Raw genomic sequence first — 25,501 nt, 5'->3', positions numbered from 1 at the left:
TTATTACAAAAAAAACCACAAACATCCCAGAATCCTCTTGGTTTGGGGTCAAAATGTTGTCGCTCATTAAATCCCATAAGAAACGTCGCATCGAATAAATGTGATTGAATTCTCCCCGTCTGGACGAGGGGGATTGAATGGTGTAACTGATTTTGATGTGCTGTGTTAAAACAGATATTTGCATGACTGCTTTTGTTTTATTTTGTGAATATCAAAAAGCATTCAACCCCATAATACATGTTGCTTTATTGGTCGCTCGTCCATTTAATATCCCATAGCTTAACCACTCATATCTCTGGATTCCACTCGATGAGGCGAGCAGTACGAGTACCACCTTGATGGGTCTGCTACGTTTCCTTCCAGAATTGTTACCAAAAAACCGCAAACATCCCAGAATCCTCTCGGTTTGGGGTCAAAATGTTGTCGCTCATTAAATCCCATTAAAGAAACGTCGCATCGAATAAATGTGATTGAATTCTCCCCGTCTTGACGAGCGGGATTGAATGGTGCAACTGATTTTGCTGTGCTGTGTTAAATAAGATATTTGCATGACTGCTTTTGTTTTATTTTGTGAATAGCAAAAAGCATTCAACCCCATAATACATGTTGTTTTATTGGTCGCTCGTCCATTTCATATCCCATAGCTTAAACACTCATATCTTTGGATTCCTCTCGATGAGTCGAGCAGTAGGAGTAACATCTTGATGGGTCTGCGACGTTTCCTTCCAGAGTTATTACAAAAAAACCACAAACATCCCAGAAGCCTCTCGATTTGGGGTCAAAATGTTGTCGCTCATTAAATCCCATAAGAAACGTCGCATCGAATAAATGTGATTGAATTCTCCCCGTCTGGACGAGCGGGATTGAATGGTGCAACTGATTTTGCTGTGCTGTGTTAAATAAGATATTTGCATGACTGCTTTTGTTTTATTTTGTGAATAGCAAAAAGCATTCAACCCCATAATACATGTTGTTTTATTGGTCGCTCGTCCATTTCATATCCCATAGCTTAAACACTCATATCTTTGGATTCCTCTCGATGAGGCGAGCAGTAGGAGTAACATCTTGATGGGTCTGCGACGTTTGCTTCCAGAGTTATTACAAAAAAAAAAAACACAAACATCCCAGAATCCTCTCGGTTTGGGGTCAAAATGTTGTCGCTCATTAAATCCCATAAGAAACGTCGCATCGAATAAATGTCATTGAATTCTCCCCGTCTGGACGAGCGGGATTGAATGGTGCAACTGATTTTGCTGTGCTGTGTTAAATAAGATATTTGCATGACTGCATTTGTTTTATTTTGTGAATAGCAAAAAAGCATTCAACCCCATAATACATGTTGTTTAATTGGTTGCCCGTCCATTTCATATCGCATAGCTTAACCACTCATATCTATGGATTCCTCTCGATGAGGCGAGCAGTACGAGTACCATCTTGATGGTTCTGCGACGTTTCCTTCCAGAGTTATTACAAAAAAAACCACAAACATCCCAGAATCCTCTCGATTTGGGGTCAAAATGTTGTAGCTCATTAAATCCCATTAAAGAAACGTCGCATCGAATAAATGTGATTGAATTCTCCCCGTCTTGACGAGCGGGATTGAATGGTGCAACTGATTTTGCTGTGCTGTGTTAAATAAGATATTTGCATGACTGCTTTTGTTTTATTTTGTGAATAGCAAAAAGCATTCAACCCCATAATACATGTTGTTTTATTGGTCGCTCGTCCATTTCATATCCCATAGCTTAACCACTCATATCTTTGGATTCCACTCGATGAGGCGAGCAGTACGAGTACCACCTTGATGGGTCTGCGACGTTTCCTTCCAGAGTTATTACAAAAAAAACACAAACATCCCAGAATCCTCTCGGTTTGGGGTCAAAATGTTGTCGCTCATTAAATCCCATAAGATACGTCGCATCGAATAAATATGATTGAATTCTCCCCGTCTGGACGAGGGGGATTGAATGGTATAACTGATTTTGCTGTGCTGTGTTAAAACAGATATTTGCATGACTGCTTTTGTTTTATTTTGTGAATAGCAAAAAGCATTCAACCCCATAATACATGTTGTTTTATTGGTCACTCGTCCATTTCATATCCCATAGCTTAACCACTCATATCTTTGGATTCCACTCGATGAGGCGAGCAGTACGAGTACCACCTTGATGGGTCTGCGACGTTTCCTTCCAGAGTTGTTACCAAAAAACCACAAACATCCCAGAATCCTCTCGGTTTGGGGTCAAAATGTTGTCGCTCATTAAATCCCATTAAAGAAACGTCGCATCGAATAAATGTGATTGAATTCTCCCCGTCTGGACGAGCGGGATTGAATGGTGCAACTGATTTTGCTGTGCTGTGTTAAATAAGATATTTGCTTTACTGCTTTTGTTTTATTTTGTGAATAGCAAAAAGCATTCAACCCCATAATACATGTTGTTTTATTGGTCGCTCGTCCATTTCATGTCCCATAGCTTAACCACTCATATCTTTGGATTCGTCTCGATGAGGCGAGCAGTACGAGTACCAGCTTGATGGGTCTGCGACGTTTCCTTCCAGAGTTATTACAAAAAAACCACAAACATCCCAGAAGCCTCTCGGTTTGGGGTCAAAATGTTGTCGCTCATTAAATCCCATAAGAAACGTCGCATCGAATAAATGTCATTGAATTCTCCCCGTCTGGACGAGCGGGATTGAATGGTGCAACTGATTTTGCTGTGCTGTGTTAAATAAGATATTTGCATGACTGCTTTTGTTTTATTTTGTGAATAGCAAAAATGCATTCAACCCCATAATACATGTTGTTTAATTGGTTGCCCGTCCATTTCATATCCCATAGCTTAACCACTCATATCTATGGATTCCTCTCGATGAGGCGAGCAGTACGAGTACCACCTTGATGGTTCTGCGACGTTTCCTTCCAGAGTTATTACAAAAAAACCACAAACATCCCAGAATCCTCTCGATTTGGGGTCAAAATGTTGTAGCTCATTAAATCCCATTAAAGAAACGTCGCATCGAATAAATGTGATTGAATTCTCCCCGTCTTGACGAGCGGGATTGAATGGTGCAACTGATTTTGCTGTGCTGTGTTAAATAAGATATTTGCATGACTGATTTTGTTTTATTTTGTGAATAGCAAAAAGCATTCAACCCCATAATACATGTTGTTTTATTGGTCGCTCGTCCATTTCATATCCCATAGCTTAACCACTCATATCTTTGGATTCCACTCGATGAGGCGAGCAGTACGAGTACCACCTTGATGGGTCTGCGACGTTTACTTCCAGAGTTATTACAAAAAAAAACACAAACATCCCAGAATCCTCTTGGTTTGGGGTCAAAATGTTGTCGCTCATTAAATCCCATAAGAAACGTCGCATCGAATAAATGTGATTGAATTCTCCCCGTCTGGACGAGGGGGATTGAATGGTGTAACTGATTTTGATGTGCTGTGTTAAAACAGATATTTGCATGACTGCTTTTGTTTTATTTTGTGAATAGCAAAAAGCATTCAACCCCATAATACATGTTGCTTTATTGGTCGCTCGTCCATTTAATATCCCATAGCTTAACCACTCATATCTCTGGATTCCACTCGATGAGGCGAGCAGTACGAGTACCACCTTGATGGGTCTGCTACGTTTCCTTCCAGAATTGTTACCAAAAAACCGCAAACTCCCAGAATCCTCTCGGTTTGGGGTCAAAATGTTGTCGCTCATTAAATCCCATTAAAGAAACGTCGCATCGAATAAATGTGATTGAATTCTCCCCGTCTTGACGAGCGGGATTGAATGGTGCAACTGATTTTGCTGTGCTATGTTAAATAAGATATTTGCATGACTGCTTTTGTTTTATTTTGTGAATAGCAAAAAGCATTCAACCCCATAATACATGTTCTTTTATTGGTCGCTCGTCCATTTCATATCCCCTAGCTTAACCACTCATATCTTTGGATTCCTCTCGATGAGGCGAGCAGTACGAGTACCACCTTGATGGGTCTGCGACGTTTACTTCCAGAGTTATTACAAAAAAACCACAAACATCCCAGAATCCTCTCGGTTTGGGGTCAAAATGTTGTCGCTCATTAAATCCCATAAGAAACGTCGCATCGAATAAATGTCATTGAATTCTCCCCGTCTGGACGAGGGGGATTGAATGGTGCAACTGATTTTGCTGTGCTGTGTTAAATAAGATATTTGCATGACTGCTTTTGTTTTATTTTGTGAATAGCAAAAAGCATTCAACCCCATAATACATGTTGTTTTATTGGTCGCTCGTCCATTTAATATCCCATAGCTTAACCACTCATATTTTTGGATTCCACTCGATGAGGCGAGCAGTACGAGTACCACCTTGATGGGTCTGCTACGTTTCCTTCCAGAATTGTTACCAAAAAACCGCAAACATCCCAGAATCCTCTCGGTTTGGGGTCAAAATGTTGTCGCTCATTAAATCCCATTAAAGAAACGTCGCATCGAATAAATGTGATTGCATTCTCCCCGTCTTGACGAGCGCGATTGAATGGTGCAACTGATTTTGCTGTGCTGTGTTAAATAAGATATTTGCATGACTGCTTTTGTTTTATTTTGTGAATAGCAAAAAGCATTCAACCCCATAATACATGTTGTTTTATTGGTCGCTCGTCCATTTCATATCCCATAGCTTAACCACTCATATCTTTGGATTCCTCTCGATGAGGCGAGCAGTACGAGTACCACCTTGATGGGTCTACGACGTTTACTTCCAGAGTTATTACAAAAAAACCACAAACATCCCAGAATCCTCTCGGTTTGGGGTCAAAATGTTGTCGCTCATTAAATCCCATAAGAAACGTCGCATCGAATAAATGTGATTGAATTCTCCCCGTCTGGACGAGCGGGATTGAATGGTGCAACTGATTTTGCTGTGCTGTGTTAAATAAGATATTTGCATGACTGCTTTTGTTTTATTTTGTGAATAGCAAAAAGCATTCAACCCCATAATACATGTTGTTTTATTGGTCGCTCGTCCATTTCATATCCCATAGCTTAACCACTCATATCTTTGGATTCCACTCGATGAGGCGAGCAGTACGAGTACCACCTTGATGGGTCTGCGACGTTTCCTTCCAGAGTTATTACAAAAAAACCACAAACATCCCAGAATCCTCTCGATTTGAGGTCAAAATGTTGTCGCTCATTAAATCCCATAAGAAACGTCGCATCGAATAAATGTGAATGAATTCTCCCCGTCTGGACGAGGGGGATTGAATGGTGTAACTGATTTTGATGTGCTGTGTTAAAACAGATATTTGCATGACTGCTTTTGTTTTATTTTGTGAATAGCAAAAAGCATTCAACCCCATAATACATGTTGTTTTATTGGTCGCTCGTCCATTTCATATCCCATAGCTTAACCACTCATATCTTTGGATTCCACTCGATGAGGCGAGCAGTACGAGTACCACCTTGATGGGTCTGCGAGGTTTCCTTCCAGAGTTATTACAAAAAAACCACAAACATCCCAGAATCCTCTCGGTTTGGGGTCAAAATGTTGTCGCTCATTAAATCCCATAAGAAACGTCGCATCGAATAGATGTCATTGAATTCTCCCCGTCTGGACGAGCGGGATTGAATGGTGCAACTGATTTTGCTGTGCTGTGTTAAATAAGATATTTGCATGACTGCTTTTTTTTATTTTGTGAATAGCAAAAACGCATTCAACCCCATAATACATGTTGTTTAATTGGTTGCCCGTCCATTTCATATCCCATACCTTAACCACTCATATCTATGGATTCCTCTCGATGAGGCGAGCAGTACGAGTACCACCTTGATGGGTCTGCGACGTTTACTTCCAGAGTTATTACAAAAAAACCACAAACATCCCAGAATCCTCTCGGTTTGGGGTCAAAATGTTGTCGCTCATTAAATCCCATAAGAAACGTCGCATCGAATAAATGTGATTGAATTCTCCCCGTCTGGACGAGGGGGATTGAATGGTGCAACTGATTTTGCTGTGCTGTGTTAAATAAGATATTTGCATGAATGCTTTTGTTTTATTTTGTGAATAGCAAAAAGCATTCAACCCCATAATACATGTTGTTTTATTGGTCGCTCGTCCCTTTCATATCCCATAGCTTAACCACTCATATCTTTGGATTCCACTCGATGAGGCGAGCAGTACGAGTACCACCTTGATGGGTCTGCGACGTTTCCTTCCAGAGTTATTACAAAAAAACCACAAACATCCCAGAATCCTCTCGATTTAGGGTCAAAATGTTGTCGCTCATTAAATCCCATAAGAAACGTCGCATCGAATAAATGTGATTGAATTCTCCCCGTCTGGACGAGGGGGATTGAATGGTGTAACTGATTTTGATGTGCTGTGTTAAAACAGATATTTGCATGACTGCTTTTGTTTTATTTTGTGAATAGCAAAAAGCATTCAACCCCATAATACATGTTGTTTTATTGGTCGCTCGTCCATTTCATATCCCATAGCTTAACCACTCATATCTTTGGATTCCACTCGATGAGGCGAGCAGTACGAGTACCACCTTGATGGGTCTGCGAGGTTTCCTTCCAGAGTTATTACAAAAAAACCACAAACATCCCAGAATCCTCTCGGTTTGGGGTCAAAATGTTGTCGCTCATTAAATCCCATAAGAAACGTCGCATCGAATAGATGTCATTGAATTCTCCCCGTCTGGACGAGCGGGATTGAATGGTGCAACTGATTTTGCTGTGCTGTGTTAAATAAGATATTTGCATGACTGCTTTTTTTTATTTTGTGAATAGCAAAAACGCATTCAACCCCATAATACATGTTGTTTAATTGGTTGCCCGTCCATTTCATATCCCATACCTTAACCACTCATATCTATGGATTCCTCTCGATGAGGCGAGCAGTACGAGTACCAGCTTGATGGGTCTGCGACGTTTCCTTCCAGAGTTATTACAAAAAAACCACAAACATCCCAGAAGCCTCTCGATTTGGGGTCAAAATGTTGTCGCTCATTAAATCCCATAAGAAACGTCGCATCGAATAAATGTGATTGAATTCTCCCCGTCTGGACGAGCGGGATTGAATGGTGCAACTGATTTTGCTGTGCTGTGTTAAATAAGATATTTGCATGACTGCTTTTGTTTTATTTTGTGAATAGCAAAAATCATTCAACCCCATAATACATGTTGTTTTATTGGTCGCTCGTCCATTTCATATCCCATAGCTTAAACACTCATATCTTTGGATTCCTCTCGATGAGTCGAGCAGTAGGAGTAACATCTTGATGGGTCTGCGACGTTTCCTTCCAGAGTTATTACAAAAAAACCACAAACATCCCAGAAGCCTCTCGATTTGGGGTCAAAATGTTGTCGCTCATTAAATCCCATAAGAAACGTCGCATCGAATAAATGTGATTGAATTCTCCCCGTCTGGACGAGCGGGATTGAATGGTGCAACTGATTTTGCTGTGCTGTGTTAAATAAGATATTTGCATGACTGCTTTTGTTTTATTTTGTGAATAGCAAAAAGCATTCAACCCCATAATACATGTTGTTTTATTGGTCGCTCGTCCATTTCATATCCCATAGCTTAACACTCATATCTTTGGATTCCTCTCGATGAGGCGAGCAGTATGAGTAACATCTTGATGGGTCTGTGACGTTTCCTTCCAGAGTTATTACAAAAAAAAAAACCACAAACATCCCAGAATCCTCTCGGTTTGGGGTCAAAATGTTGTCGCTCATTAAATCCCATAAGAAACGTCGCATCGAATAAATGTCATTGAATTCTCCCCGTCTGGACGAGCGGGATTGAATGGTGCAACTGATTTTGCTGTGCTGTGTTAAATAAGATATTTGCATGACTGCTTTTGTTTTATTTTTTGAATAGCAAAAAGCATTCAACCCCATAATACATGTTGTTTTATTGGTCGCTCGTCCATTTCATATCCCATAGCTTAACCACTCATATCTTTGGATTCCACTCGATGAGGCGAGCAGTACGAGTACCACCTTGATGGGTCTGCGATGTTTCCTTCCAGAGTTATTACAAAAAAAACACAAACATCCCAGAATCCTCTCGGTTTGGGGTCAAAATGTTGTCGCTCATTAAATCCCATAAGATACGTCGCATCGAATAAATATGATTGAATTCTCCCCGTCTGGACGAGGGGGATTGAATGGTATAACTGATTTTGCTGTGCTGTGTTAAAACAGATATTTGCATGACTGCTTTTGTTTTATTTTGTGAATAGCAAAAAGCATTCAACCCCATAATACATGTTGTTTTATTGGTCACTCGTCCATTTCATATCCCATAGCTTAACCACTCATATCTTTGGATTCCACTCGATGAGGCGAGCAGTACGAGTACCACCTTGATGGGTCTGCGACGTTTCCTTCCAGAGTTGTTACCAAAAAACCACAAACATCCCAGAATCCTCTCGGTTTGGGGTCAAAATGTTGTCGCTCATTAAATCCCATTAAAGAAACGTCGCATCGAATAAATGTGATTGAATTCTCCCCGTCTGGACGAGCGGGATTGAATGGTGCAACTGATTTTGCTGTGCTGTGTTAAATAAGATATTTGCTTTACTGCTTTTGTTTTATTTTGTGAATAGCAAAAAGCATTCAACCCCATAATACATGTTGTTTTATTGGTCGCTCGTCCATTTCATGTCCCATAGCTTAACCACTCATATCTTTGGATTCGTCTCGATGAGGCGAGCAGTACGAGTACCAGCTTGATGGGTCTGCGACGTTTCCTTCCAGAGTTATTACAAAAAAACCACAAACATCCCAGAAGCCTCTCGATTTGGGGTCAAAATGTTGTCGCTCATTAAATCCCATAAGAAACGTCGCATCGAATAAATGTGATTGAATTCTCCCCGTCTGGACGAGCGGGATTGAATGGTGCAACTGATTTTGCTGTGCTGTGTTAAATAAGATATTTGCATGACTGCTTTTGATTTATTTTGTGAATAGCAAAAAGCATTCCACCCCATAATACATGTTGTTTTATTGGTCGCTCGTCCATTTCATATCCCATAGCTTAAACACTCATATCTTTGGATTCCTCTCGATGAGGCGAGCAGTAGGAGTAACATCTTGATGGGTCTGCGACGTTTCCTTCCAGAGTTATTACAAAAAAAAAACCACAAACATCCCAGAATCCTCTCGGTTTGGGGTCAAAATGTTGTCGCTCATTAAATCCCATAAGAAACGTCGCATCGAATAAATGTCATTGAATTCTCCCCGTCTGGACGAGCGGGATTGAATGGTGCAACTGATTTTGCTGTGCTGTGTTAAATAAGATATTTGCATGACTGCTTTTGTTTTATTTTGTGAATAGCAAAAATGCATTCAACCCCATAATACATGTTGTTTAATTGGTTGCCCGTCCATTTCATATCCCATAGCTTAACCACTCATATCTATGGATTCCTCTCGATGAGGCGAGCAGTACGAGTACCACCTTGATGGTTCTGCGACGTTTCCTTCCAGAGTTATTACAAAAAAACCACAAACATCCCAGAATCCTCTCGATTTGGGGTCAAAATGTTGTAGCTCATTAAATCCCATTAAAGAAACGTCGCATCGAATAAATGTGATTGAATTCTCCCCGTCTTGACGAGCGGGATTGAATGGTGCAACTGATTTTGCTGTGCTGTGTTAAATAAGATATTTGCATGACTGATTTTGTTTTATTTTGTGAATAGCAAAAAGCATTCAACCCCATAATACATGTTGTTTTATTGGTCGCTCGTCCATTTCATATCCCATAGCTTAACACTCATATCTTTGGATTCCTCTCGATGAGGCGAGCAGTATGAGTAACATCTTGATGGGTCTGCGACGTTTCCTTCCAGAGTTATTACAAAAAAAAAAACCACAAACATCCCAGAATCCTCTCGGTTTGGGGTCAAAATGTTGTCGCTCATTAAATCCCATAAGAAACGTCGCATCGAATAAATGTCATTGAATTCTCCCCGTCTGGACGAGCGGGATTGAATGGTGCAACTGATTTTGCTGTGCTGTGTTAAATAAGATATTTGCATGACTGCTTTTGTTTTATTTTTTGAATAGCAAAAAGCATTCAACCCCATAATACATGTTGTTTTATTGGTCGCTCGTCCATTTCATATCCCATAGCTTAACCACTCATATCTTTGGATTCCACTCGATGAGGCGAGCAGTACGAGTACCACCTTGATGGGTCTGCGACGTTTCCTTCCAGAGTTATTACAAAAAAAACACAAACATCCCAGAATCCTCTCGGTTTGGGGTCAAAATGTTGTCGCTCATTAAATCCCATAAGATACGTCGCATCGAATAAATATGATTGAATTCTCCCCGTCTGGACGAGGGGGATTGAATGGTATAACTGATTTTGCTGTGCTGTGTTAAAACAGATATTTGCATGACTGCTTTTGTTTTATTTTGTGAATAGCAAAAAGCATTCAACCCCATAATACATGTTGTTTTATTGATCACTCGTCCATTTCATATCCCATAGCTTAACCACTCATATCTTTGGATTCCACTCGATGAGGCGAGCAGTACGAGTACCACCTTGATGGGTCTGCGACGTTTCCTTCCAGAGTTGTTACCAAAAAACCACAAACATCCCAGAATCCTCTCGGTTTGGGGTCAAAATGTTGTCGCTCATTAAATCCCATTAAAGAAACGTCGCATCGAATAAATGTGATTGAATTCTCCCCGTCTGGACGAGCGGGATTGAATGGTGCAACTGATTTTGCTGTGCTGTGTTAAATAAGATATTTGCTTTACTGCTTTTGTTTTATTTTGTGAATAGCAAAAAGCATTCAACCCCATAATACATGTTGTTTTATTGGTCGCTCGTCCATTTCATGTCCCATAGCTTAACCACTCATATCTTTGGATTCGTCTCGATGAGGCGAGCAGTACGAGTACCAGCTTGATGGGTCTGCGACGTTTCCTTCCAGAGTTATTACAAAAAAACCACAAACATCCCAGAAGCCTCTCGATTTGGGGTCAAAATGTTGTCGCTCATTAAATCCCATAAGAAACGTCGCATCGAATAAATGTGATTGAATTCTCCCCGTCTGGACGAGCGGGATTGAATGGTGCAACTGATTTTGCTGTGCTGTGTTAAATAAGATATTTGCATGACTGCTTTTGATTTATTTTGTGAATAGCAAAAAGCATTCCACCCCATAATACATGTTGTTTTATTGGTCGCTCGTCCATTTCATATCCCATAGCTTAAACACTCATATCTTTGGATTCCTCTCGATGAGGCGAGCAGTAGGAGTAACATCTTGATGGGTCTGCGACGTTTCCTTCCAGAGTTATTACAAAAAAAAAACCACAAACATCCCAGAATCCTCTCGGTTTGGGGTCAAAATGTTGTCGCTCATTAAATCCCATAAGAAACGTCGCATCGAATAAATGTCATTGAATTCTCCCCGTCTGGACGAGCGGGATTGAATGGTGCAACTGATTTTGCTGTGCTGTGTTAAATAAGATATTTGCATGACTGCTTTTGTTTTATTTTGTGAATAGCAAAAATGCATTCAACCCCATAATACATGTTGTTTAATTGGTTGCCCGTCCATTTCATATCCCATAGCTTAACCACTCATATCTATGGATTCCTCTCGATGAGGCGAGCAGTACGAGTACCACCTTGATGGTTCTGCGACGTTTCCTTCCAGAGTTATTACAAAAAAACCACAAACATCCCAGAATCCTCTCGATTTGGGGTCAAAATGTTGTAGCTCATTAAATCCCATTAAAGAAACGTCGCATCGAATAAATGTGATTGAATTCTCCCCGTCTTGACGAGCGGGATTGAATGGTGCAACTGATTTTGCTGTGCTGTGTTAAATAAGATATTTGCATGACTGATTTTGTTTTATTTTGTGAATAGCAAAAAGCATTCAACCCCATAATACATGTTGTTTTATTGGTCGCTCGTCCATTTCATATCCCATAGCTTAACCACTCATATCTTTGGATTCCACTCGATGAGGCGAGCAGTACGAGTACCACCTTGATGGGTCTGCGACGTTTACTTCCAGAGTTATTACAAAAAAAACCACAAACATCCCAGAATCCTCTTGGTTTGGGGTCAAAATGTTGTCGCTCATTAAATCCCATTAAAGAAACGTCGCATCGAATAAATGTGATTGAATTCTCCCCGTCTGGACGAGGGGGATTGAATGGTGTAACTGATTTTGATGTGCTGTGTTAAAACAGATATTTGCATGACTGATTTTGTTTTATTTTGTGAATAGCAAAAAGCATTCAACCCCATAATACATGTTGTTTTATTGGTCGCTCGTCCATTTAATATCCCATAGCTTAACCACTCATATCTTTGGATTCCTCTCGATGAGGCGAGCAGTACGAGTACCACCTTGATGGGTCTACGACGTTTACTTCCAGAGTTATTACAAAAAAACCACAAACATCCCAGAATCCTCTCGGTTTGGGGTCAAAATGTTGTCGCTCATTAAATCCCATAAGAAACGTCGCATCGAATAAATGTGATTGAATTCTCCCCGTCTGGACGAGGGGGATTGAATGGTGCAACTGATTTTGCTGTGCTGTGTTAAATAAGATATTTGCATGAATGCTTTTGTTTTATTTTGTGAATAGCAAAAAGCATTCAACCCCATAATACATGTTGTTTTATTGGTCGCTCGTCCATTTCATATCCCATAGCTTAACCACTCATATCTTTGGATTCCACTAGATGAGGCGAGCAGTACGAGTACCACCTTGATGGGTCTGCGACGTTTCCTTCCAGAGTTATTACAAAAAAACCACAAACATCCCAGAATCCTCTCGATTTGAGGTCAAAATGTTGTCGCTCATTAAATCCCATAAGAAACGTCGCATCGAATAAATGTGAATGAATTCTCCCCGTCTGGACGAGGGGGATTGAATGGTGTAACTGATTTTGATGTGCTGTGTTAAAACAGATATTTGCATGACTGCTTTTGTTTTATTTTGTGAATAGCAAAAAGCATTCAACCCCATAATACATGTTGTTTTATTGGTCGCTCGTCCATTTCATATCCCATAGCTTAACCACTCATATCTTTGGATTCCACTCGATGAGGCGAGCAGTACGAGTACCACCTTGATGGGTCTGCGAGGTTTCCTTCCAGAGTTATTACAAAAAAACCACAAACATCCCAGAATCCTCTCGGTTTGGGGTCAAAATGTTGTCGCTCATTAAATCCCATAAGAAACGTCGCATCGAATAGATGTCATTGAATTCTCCCCGTCTGGACGAGCGGGATTGAATGGTGCAACTGATTTTGCTGTGCTGTGTTAAATAAGATATTTGCATGACTGCTTTTTTTTATTTTGTGAATAGCAAAAACGCATTCAACCCCATAATACATGTTGTTTAATTGGTTGCCCGTCCATTTCATATCCCATACCTTAACCACTCATATCTATGGATTCCTCTCGATGAGGCGAGCAGTACGAGTACCACCTTGATGGGTCTGCGACGTTTACTTCCAGAGTTATTACAAAAAAACCACAAACATCCCAGAATCCTCTCGGTTTGGGGTCAAAATGTTGTCGCTCATTAAATCCCATAAGAAACGTCGCATCGAATAAATGTGATTGAATTCTCCCCGTCTGGACGAGGGGGATTGAATGGTGCAACTGATTTTGCTGTGCTGTGTTAAATAAGATATTTGCATGAATGCTTTTGTTTTATTTTGTGAATAGCAAAAAGCATTCAACCCCATAATACATGTTGTTTTATTGGTCGCTCGTCCCTTTCATATCCCATAGCTTAACCACTCATATCTTTGGATTCCACTCGATGAGGCGAGCAGTACGAGTACCACCTTGATGGGTCTGCGACGTTTCCTTCCAGAGTTATTACAAAAAAACCACAAACATCCCAGAATCCTCTCGATTTAGGGTCAAAATGTTGTCGCTCATTAAATCCCATAAGAAACGTCGCATCGAATAAATGTGATTGAATTCTCCCCGTCTGGACGAGGGGGATTGAATGGTGTAACTGATTTTGATGTGCTGTGTTAAAACAGATATTTGCATGACTGCTTTTGTTTTATTTTGTGAATAGCAAAAAGCATTCAACCCCATAATACATGTTGTTTTATTGGTCGCTCGTCCATTTCATATCCCATAGCTTAACCACTCATATCTTTGGATTCCACTCGATGAGGCGAGCAGTACGAGTACCACCTTGATGGGTCTGCGAGGTTTCCTTCCAGAGTTATTACAAAAAAACCACAAACATCCCAGAATCCTCTCGGTTTGGGGTCAAAATGTTGTCGCTCATTAAATCCCATAAGAAACGTCGCATCGAATAGATGTCATTGAATTCTCCCCGTCTGGACGAGCGGGATTGAATGGTGCAACTGATTTTGCTGTGCTGTGTTAAATAAGATATTTGCATGACTGCTTTTTTTTATTTTGTGAATAGCAAAAACGCATTCAACCCCATAATACATGTTGTTTAATTGGTTGCCCGTCCATTTCATATCCCATACCTTAACCACTCATATCTATGGATTCCTCTCGATGAGGCGAGCAGTACGAGTACCAGCTTGATGGGTCTGCGACGTTTCCTTCCAGAGTTATTACAAAAAAACCACAAACATCCCAGAAGCCTCTCGATTTGGGGTCAAAATGTTGTCGCTCATTAAATCCCATAAGAAACGTCGCATCGAATAAATGTGATTGAATTCTCCCCGTCTGGACGAGCGGGATTGAATGGTGCAACTGATTTTGCTGTGCTGTGTTAAATAAGATATTTGCATGACTGCTTTTGTTTTATTTTGTGAATAGCAAAAAGCATTCAACCCCATAATACATGTTGTTTTATTGGTCGCTCGTCCATTTCATATCCCATAGCTTAAACACTCATATCTTTGGATTCCTCTCGATGAGTCGAGCAGTAGGAGTAACATCTTGATGGGTCTGCGACGTTTCCTTCCAGAGTTATTACAAAAAAACCACAAACATCCCAGAAGCCTCTCGATTTGGGGTCAAAATGTTGTCGCTCATTAAATCCCATAAGAAACGTCGCATCGAATAAATGTGATTGAATTCTCCCCGTCTGGACGAGCGGGATTGAATGGTGCAACTGATTTTGCTGTGCTGTGTTAAATAAGATATTTGCATGACTGCTTTTGTTTTATTTTGTGAATAGCAAAAAGCATTCAACCCCATAATACATGTTGTTTTATTGGTCGCTCGTCCATTTCATATCCCATAGCTTAACACTCATATCTTTGGATTCCTCTCGATGAGGCGAGCAGTATGAGTAACATCTTGATGGGTCTGCGACGTTTCCTTCCAGAGTTATTACAAAAAAAAAAACCACAAACATCCCAGAATCCTCTCGGTTTGGGGTCAAAATGTTGTCGCTCATTAAATCCCATAAGAAACGTCGCATCGAATAAATGTCATTGAATTCTCCCCGTCTGGACGAGCGGGATTGAATGGTGCAACTGATTTTGCTGTGCTGTGTTAAATAAGATATTTGCATGACTGCTTTTGTTTTATTTTTTGAATAGCAAAAAGCATTCAACCCCATAATACATGTTGTTTTATTGGTCGCTCGTCCATTTCATATCCCATAGCTTAACCACTCATATCTTTGGATTCCACTCGATGAGGCGAGCAGTACGAGTACCACCTTGATGGGTCTGCGACGTTTCCTTCCAGAGTTATTACAAAAAAAACACAAACATCCCAGAATCCTCTCGGTTTGGGGTCAAAATGTTGTCGCTCATTAAATCCCATAAGATACGTCGCATCGAATAAATATGATTGAATTCTCCCCGTCTGGACGAGGGGGATTGAATGGTATAACTGATTTTGCTGTGCTGTGTTAAAACAGATATTTGCATGACTGCTTTTGTTTTATTTTGTGAATAGCAAAAAGCATTCAACCCCATAATACATGTTGTTTTATTGGTCACTCGTCCATTTCATATCCCATAGCTTAACCACTCATATCTTTGGATTCCACTCGATGAGGCGAGCAGTACGAGTACCACCTTGATGGGTCTGCGACGTTTCCTTCCAGAGTTGTTACCAAAAAACCACAAACATCCCAGAATCCTCTCGGTTTGGGGTCAAAATGTTGTCGCTCATTAAATCCCATTAAAGAAACGTCGCATCGAATAAATGTGATTGAATTCTCCCCGTCTGGACGAGCGGGATTGAATGGTGCAACTGATTTTGCTGTGCTGTGTTAAATAAGATATTTGCTTTACTGCTTTTGTTTTATTTTGTGAATAGCAAAAAGCATTCAACCCCATAATACATGTTGTTTTATTGGTCGCTCGTCCATTTCATGTCCCATAGCTTAACCACTCATATCTTTGGATTCGTCTCGATGAGGCGAGCAGTACGAGTACCAGCTTGATGGGTCTGCGACGTTTCCTTCCAGAGTTATTACAAAAAAAAAACCACAAACATCCCAGAATCCTCTCGGTTTGGGGTCAAAATGTTGTCGCTCATTAAATCCCATAAGAAACGTCGCATCGAATAAATGTCATTGAATTCTCCCCGTCTGGACGAGCGGGATTGAATGGTGCAACTGATTTTGCTGTGCTGTGTTAAATAAGATATTTGCATGACTGCTTTTGTTTTATTTTGTGAATAGCAAAAATGCATTCAACCCCATAATACATGTTGTTTAATTGGTTGCCCGTCCATTTCATATCCCATAGCTTAACCACTCATATCTATGGATTCCTCTCGATGAGGCGAGCAGTACGAGTACCACCTTGATGGTTCTGCGACGTTTCCTTCCAGAGTTATTACAAAAAAACCACAAACATCCCAGAATCCTCTCGATTTGGGGTCAAAATGTTGTAGCTCATTAAATCCCATTAAAGAAACGTCGCATCGAATAAATGTGATTGAATTCTCCCCGTCTTGACGAGCGGGATTGAATGGTGCAACTGATTTTGCTGTGCTGTGTTAAATAAGATATTTGCATGACTGATTTTGTTTTATTTTGTGAATAGCAAAAAGCATTCAACCCCATAATACATGTTGTTTTATTGGTCGCTCGTCCATTTCATATCCCATAGCTTAACCACTCATATCTTTGGATTCCACTCGATGAGGCGAGCAGTACGAGTACCACCTTGATGGGTCTGCGACGTTTACTTCCAGAGTTATTACAAAAAAAACCACAAACATCCCAGAATCCTCTTGGTTTGGGGTCAAAATGTTGTCGCTCATTAAATCCCATAAGAAACGTCGCATCGAATAAATGTGATTGAATTCTCCCCGTCTGGACGAGGGGGATTGAATGGTGTAACTGATTTTGATGTGCTGTGTTAAAACAGATATTTGCATGACTGATTTTGTTTTATTTTGTGAATAGCAAAAAGCATTCAACCCCATAATACATGTTGCTTTATTGGTCGCTCGTCCATTTAATATCCCATAGCTTTACCACTCATATCTTTGGATTCGTCTCGATGAGGCGAGCAGTACGAGTACCAGCTTGATGGGTCTGCGACGTTTCCTTCCAGAGTTGTTACCAAAAAACCACAAACATCCCAGAATCCTCTCGGTTTGGGGTCAAAATGTTGTCGCTCATTAAATCCCATTAAAGAAACGTCGCATCGAATAAATGTGATTGAATTCTCCCCGTCTGGACGAGCGGGATTGAATGGTGCAACTGATTTTGCTGTGCTGTGTTAAATAAGATATTTGCTTTACTGCTTTTGTTTTATTTTGTGAATAGCAAAAAGCATTCAACCCCATAATACATGTTGTTTTATTGGTCGCTCGTCCATTTCATGTCCCATAGCTTAAACACTCATATCTTTGGATTCCTCTCGATGAGGCGAGCAGTAGGAGTAACATCTTGATGGGTCTGCGACGTTTCCTTCCAGAGTTATTACAAAAAAAAAACCACAAACATCCCAAAATCCTCTCGGTTTGGGGTCAAAATGTTGTCGCTCATTAAATCCCATAAGAAACGTCGCATCGAATAAATGTCATTGAATTCTCCCCGTCTGGACGAGCGGGATTGAATGGTGCAACTGATTTTGCTGTGCTGTGTTAAATAAGATATTTGCATGACTGCTTTTGTTTTATTTTGTGAATAGCAAAAATGCATTCAACCCCATAATACATGTTGTTTAATTGGTTGCCCGTCCATTTCATATCCCATAGCTTAACCACTCATATCTATGGATTCCTCTCGATGAGGCGAGCAGTACGAGTACCACCTTGATGGTTCTGCGACGTTTCCTTCCAGAGTTATTACAAAAAAACCACAAACATCCCAGAATCCTCTCGATTTGGGGTCAAAATGTTGTAGCTCATTAAATCCCATTAAAGAAACGTCGCATCGAATAAATGTGATTGAATTCTCCCCGTCTTGACGAGCGGGATTGAATGGTGCAACTGATTTTGCTGTGCTGTGTTAAATAAGATATTTGCATGACTGATTTTGTTTTATTTTGTGAATAGCAAAAAGCATTCAACCCCATAATACATGTTGTTTTATTGGTCGCTCGTCCATTTCATATCCCATAGCTTAACCACTCATATCTTTGGATTCCACTCGATGAGGCGAGCAGTACGAGTACCACCTTGATGGGTCTGCGACGTTTACTTCCAGAGTTATTACAAAAAAAACCACAAACATCCCAGAATCCTCTTGGTTTGGGGTCAAAATGTTGTCGCTCATTAAATCCCATAAGAAACGTCGCATCGAATAAATGTGATTGAATTCTCCCCGTCTGGACGAGGGGGATTGAATGGTGTAACTGATTTTGATGTGCTGTGTTAAAACAGATATTTGCATGACTGCTTTTGTTTTATTTTGTGAATAGCAAAAAGCATTCAACCCCATAATACATGTTGCTTTATTGGTCGCTCGTCCATTTAATATCCCATAGCTTAACCACTCATATCTCTGGATTCCACTCGATGAGGCGAGCAGTACGAGTACCACCTTGATGGGTCTGCTACGTTTCCTTCCAGAATTGTTACCAAAAAACCGCAAACATCCCAGAATCCTCTCGGTTTGGGGTCAAAATGTTGTCGCTCATTAAATCCCATTAAAGAAACGTCGCATCGAATAAATGTGATTGAATTCTCCCCGTCTTGACGAGCGGGATTGAATGGTGCAACTGATTTTGCTGTGCTATGTTAAATAAGATATTTGCATGACTGCTTTTGTTTTATTTTGTGAATAGCAAAAAGCATTCAACCCCATAATACATGTTCTTTTATTGGTCGCTCGTCCATTTCATATCCCCTAGCTTAACCACTCATATCTTTGGATTCCTCTCGATGAGGCGAGCAGTACGAGTACCACCTTGATGGGTCTGCGACGTTTACTTCCAGAGTTATTACAAAAAAACCACAAACATCCCAGAATCCTCTCGGTTTGGGGTCAAAATGTTGTCGCTCATTAAATCCCTTAAGAAACGTCGCATCGAATAAATGTGATTGAATTCTCCCCGTCTGGACGAGGGGGATTGAATGGTGCAACTGATTTTGCTGTGCTGTGTTAAATAAGATATTTGCATGACTGCTTTTGTTTTATTTTGTGAATAGCGAAAAGCATTCAACCCCATAATACATGTTGTTTTATTGGTCGCTCGTCCATTTCATATCCCATAGCTTAACCACTCATATCTTTGGATTCCACTCGATGAGGCGAGCAGTACGAGTACCACCTTGATGGGTCTGCGACGTTTACTTCCAGAGTTATTACAAAAAAAACCACAAACATCCCAGAATCCTCTTGGTTTGGGGTCAAAATGTTGTCGCTCATTAAATCCCATAAGAAACGTCGCATCGAATAAATGTGATTGAATTCTCCCCGTCTGGACGAGGGGGATTGAATGGTGTAACTGATTTTGATGTGCTGTGTTAAAACAGATATTTGCATGACTGCTTTTGTTTTATTTTGTGAATAGCAAAAAGCATTCAACCCCATAATACATGTTGCTTTATTGGTCGCTCGTCCATTTAATATCCCATAGCTTAACCACTCATATCTCTGGATTCCACTCGATGAGGCGAGCAGTACGAGTACCACCTTGATGGGTCTGCTACGTTTCCTTCCAGAATTGTTACCAAAAAACCGCAAACATCCCAGAATCCTCTCGGTTTGGGGTCAAAATGTTGTCGCTCATTAAATCCCATAAGAAACGTCGCATCGAATAAATGTGATTGAATTCTCCCCGTCTGGACGAGGGGGATTGAATGGTGCAACTGATTTTGCTGTGCTGTGTTAAATAAGATATTTGCATGACTGCTTTTGTTTTATTTTGTGAATAGCAAAAAGCATTCAACCCCATAATACATGTTGTTTTATTGGTCGCTCGTCCATTTAATATCCCATAGCTTAACCACTCATATCTTTGGATTCCACTCGATGAGGCGAGCAGTACGAGTACCACCTTGATGGGTCTGCTACGTTTCCTTCCAGAATTGTTACCAAAAAACCGCAAACATCCCAGAATCCTCTCGGTTTGGGGTCAAAATGTTGTCGCTCATTAAATCCCATTAAAGAAACGTCGCATCGAATAAATGTGATTGAATTCTCCCCGTCTGGACGAGCGGGATTGAATGGTGCAACTGATTTTGCTGTGCTGTGTTAAATAAGATATTTGCATGACTGCTTTTGTTTTATTTTGTGAATAGCAAAAAGCATTCAACCCCATAATACATGTTGTTTTATTGGTCGCTCGTCCATTTCATATCCCATAGCTTAACCACTCACATCTTTGGATTCCTCTCGATGAGGCGAGCAGTACGAGTACCACCTTGATGGGTCTGCGACGTTTCCTTCCAGAGTTATTACCAAAAAAAAACCACAAACATCCCAGAATCCTCTCGATTTGGGGTCAAAATGTTGTAGCTCATTAAATCCCATTAAAGAAACGTCGCATCGAATAAATGTGATTGAATTCTCCCCGTCTTGACGAGCGGGATTGAATGGTGCAACTGATTTTGCTGTGCTGTGTTAAATAAGATATTTGCATGACTGCTTTTGTTTTATTTTGTGAATAGCAAAAAGCATTCAACCCCATAATACATGTTGTTTTATTGGTCGCTCGTCCATTTCATATCCCATAGCTTAACCACTCATATCTTTGGATTCCTCTCGATGAGGCGAGCAGTACGAGTACCACCTTGATGGGTCTGCGACGTTTACTTCCAGAGTTATTACAAAAAAACCACAAACATCCCAGAATCCTCTCGGTTTGGGGTCAAAATGTTGTCGCTCATTAAATCCCATAAGAAACGTCGCATCGAATAAATGTGATTGAATTATCCCCGTCTGGACGAGGGGGATTGAATGGTGCAACTGATTTTGCTGTGCTGTGTTAAATAAGATATTTGCATGAATGCTTTTGTTTTATTTTGTGAATAGCAAAAAGCATTCAACCCCATAATACATGTTGTTTTATTGGTCGCTCGTCCATTTCATATCCCATAGCTTAACCACTCATATCTTTGGATTCTACTCGATGAGGCGAGCAGTACGAGTACCACCTTGATGGGTCTGCGACGTTTCCTTCCAGAGTTATTACAAAAAAACCACAAACATCCCAGAATCCTCTCGATTTGGGGTCAAAATGTTGTCGCTCATTAAATCCCATAAGAAACGTCGCATCGAATAAATGTGATTGAATTCTCCCCGTCTGGACGAGGGGGATTGAATGGTGTAACTGATTTTGATGTGCTGTGTTAAAACAGATATTTGCATGACTGCTTTTGTTTTATTTTGTGAATAGCAAAAAGCATTCAACCCCATAATACATGTTGTTTTATTGGTCGCTCGTCCATTTCATATCCCATAGCTTAACCACTCATATCTTTGGATTCCACTCGATGAGGCGAGCAGTACGAGTACCACCTTGATGGGTCTGCGAGGTTTCCTTCCAGAGTTATTACAAAAAAAACACAAACATCCCAGAATCCTCTCGGTTTGGGGTCAAAATGTTGTCGGTCATTAAATCCCATAAGAAACGTCGCATCGAATAAATTTGATTGAATTCTCCCCGTCTGGACGAGGGGGATTGAATGGTGTAACTGATTTTGATGTGCTGTGTTAAAACAGATATTTGCATGACTGCTTTTGTTTTATTTTGTGAATAGCAAAAAGCATTCAACCCCATAATACATGTTGTTTTATTGGTCGCTCGTCCATTTCATATCCCATAGCTTAACCACTCATATCTTTGGATTCCACTCGATGAGGCGAGCAGTACGAGTACCACCTTGATGGGTCTGCTACGTTTCCTTCCAGAATTGTTACCAAAAAACCGCAAACATCCCAGAATCCTCTCGGTTTGGGGTCAAAATGTTGTCGCTCATTAAATCCCATTAAAGAAACGTCGCATCGAATAAATGTGATTGAATTCTCCCCGTCTGGACGAGCGGGATTGAATGGTGCAACTGATTTTGCTGTGCTGTGTTAAATAAGATATTTGCATGACTGATTTTGTTTTATTTTGTGAATAGCAAAAAGCATTCAACCCCATAATACATGTTGTTTTATTGGTCGCTCGTCCATTTCATATCCCATAGCTTAACCACTCATATCTTTGGATTCCTCTCGATGAGGCGAGCAGTACGAGTACCACCTTGATGGGTCTGCGACGTTTACTTCCAGAGTTATTACAAAAAAAAACACAAACATCCCAGAATCCTCTCGGTTTGGGGTCAAAATGTTGTCGCTCATTAAATCCCATAAGAAACGTCGCATCGAATAAATGTGATTGAATTCTCCCCGTCTGGACGAGGGGGATTGAATGGTGTAACTGATTTTGATGTGCTGTGTTAAAACAGATATTTGCATGACTGCTTTTGTTTTATTTTGTGAATAGCAAAATGCATTCAACCCCATAATACATGTTGTTTTATTGGTCGCTCGTCCATTTCATATCCCATAGCTTAACCACTCATATATTTGAATTCCACTCGATGAGGCGAGCAGTACGAGTACCACCTTGATGGGTCTGCTACGTTTCCTTCCAGAATTGTTACCAAAAAACCGCAAACATCCCAGAATCCTCTCGGTTTGTGGTCAAAATGTTGTAGCTCATTAAATCCCATTAAAGAAACGTCGCATCGAATAAATGTGATTGAATTCTCCCCATCTGGACGAGCGGGATTGAATGGTGCAATTGATTTTGCTGTGCTGTGTTAAATAAGATATTTGCATGACTGCTTTTGTTTTATTTTGTGAATAGCAAAAAGCATTCAACCCCATAATACATGTTCTTTTATTGGTCGCTCGTCCATTTCATATCCCATAGCTTAACCACTCATATCTTTGGATTTCTCTCGATGAGGCGAGCAGTACGAGTACCACCTTGATGGGTCTGCGACGTTTCCTTACAGAGTTATTACAAAAAAAAAACACAAACATCCCAGAATCCTCTCGATTTGGGGTCAAAATGTTGTCGCTCAATAAATCCCATAAGAAACGTCGCATCGAATAAATGTGATTGAATTCTCCCCGTCTGGACGAGCGGGATTGAATGGTGCAACTGATTTTGCTGTGCTGTGTTAAATAAGATATTTGCATGACTGCTTTTGTTTTATTTTGTGAATAGCAAAAAGCATTCAACCCCATAATACATGTTGTTTTATTGGTCGCTCGTCCATTTCATATCCCATAGCTTAACCACTCATATCTTTGGATTCCTCTCGATGAGGCGAGCAGTACGAGTACCACCTTGATGGGTCTGCGACGTTTACTTCCAGAGTTATTACAAAAAAACCACAAACATCCCAGAATCCTCTCGGTTTGGGGTCAAAATGTCGTCGCTCATTAAATCCCATAAGAAACGTCGCATCGAATAAATGTGATTGAATTCTCCCCGTCTGGACGAGGGGGATTGAATGGTGTAACTGATTTTGATGTGCTGTGTTAAAACAGATATTTGCATGACTGCTTTTGTTTTATTTTGTGAATAGCAAAAAGCATTCAACCCCATAATACATGTTGTTTTATTGGTCGCTCGTCCATTTCATATCCCATAGCTTAACCACTCATATCTTTGGATTCCACTCGATGAGGCGAGCAGTACGAGTACCACCTTGATGGGTCTGCGAGGTTTCCTTCCAGAGTTATTACAAAAAAAACACAAACATCCCAGAATCCTCTCGGTTTGGGGTCAAAATGTTGTCGGTCATTAAATCCCATAAGAAACGTCGCATCGAATAAATTTGATTGAATTCTCCCCGTCTGGACGAGGGGGATTGAATGGTGTAACTGATTTTGATGTGCTGTGTTAAATAAGATATTTGCTTTACTGCTTTTGTTTTATTTTGTGAATAGCAAAAAGCATTCAACCCCATAATACATGTTCTTTTATTGGTCGCTCGTCCATTTCATATCCCATAGCTTAACCACTCATATCTTTGGATTCCTCTCGATGAGGCGAGCAGTACGAGTACCACCTTGATGGGTCTGCGACGTTTCCTTCCAGAGTTATTACAAAAAAAAACCACAAACATCCCAGAATCCTCTCGATTTGGGGTCAAAATGTTGTAGCTCATTAAATCCCATTAAAGAAACGTCGCATCGAATAAATGTGATTGAATTCTCCCCGTCTTGACGAGCGGGATTGAATGGTGCAACTGATTTTGCTGTGCTGTGTTAAATAAGATATTTGCATGACTGCTTTTGTTTTATTTTGTGAATAGCAAAAAGCATTCAACCCCATAATACATGTTCTTTTATTGGTCGCTCGTCCATTTCATATCCCATAGCTTAACCACTCATATCTTTGGATTCCTCTCGATGAGGCGAGCAGTACGAGTACCACCTTGATGGGTCTGCGACGTTTACTTCCAGAGTTATTACAAAAAAACCACAAACATCCCAGAATCCTCTCGGTTTGGGGTCAAAATGTCGTCGCTCATTAAATCCCATAAGAAACGTCGCATCGAATAAATGTGATTTAATTCTCCCCGTCTGGACGAGGGGGATTGAATGGTGTAACTGATTTTGATGTGCTGTGTTAAAACAGATATTTGCATGACTGCTTTTGTTTTATTTTGTGAATAGCAAAAAGCATTCAACCCCATAATACATGTTGTTTTATTGGTCGCTCGTCCATTTCATATCCCATAGCTTAACCACTCATATCTTTGGATTCCACTCGATGAGGCGAGCAGTACGAGTACCACCTTGATGGGTCTGCGAGGTTTCCTTCCAGAGTTATTACAAAAAAAACACAAACATCCCAGAATCCTCTCGGTTTGGGGTCAAAATGTCGTCGCTCATTAAATCCCATAAGAAACGTCGCATCGAATAAATGTGATTGAATTCTCCCCGTCTGGACGAGGGGGATTGAATGGTGTAACTGATTTTGATGTGCTGTGTTAAAACAGATATTTGCATGACTGCTTTTGTTTTATTTTGTGAATAGCAAAAAGCATTCAACCCCATAATACATGTTGTTTTATTGGTCGCTCGTCCATTTCATATCCCATAGCTTAACCACTCATATCTTTGG

The sequence above is a fragment of the Petromyzon marinus genome, chromosome 23 (genome assembly GCF_048934315.1).
Source record: "Petromyzon marinus isolate PM22_M1 ecotype Great Lakes invasive population chromosome 23, UKy_Petmar_22M1.pri1.0, whole genome shotgun sequence".
Classification (NCBI taxonomy): Eukaryota; Metazoa; Chordata; class Hyperoartia; order Petromyzontiformes; family Petromyzontidae; genus Petromyzon; species Petromyzon marinus.
Note: the sequence above shows the minus strand (reverse complement) of the source record.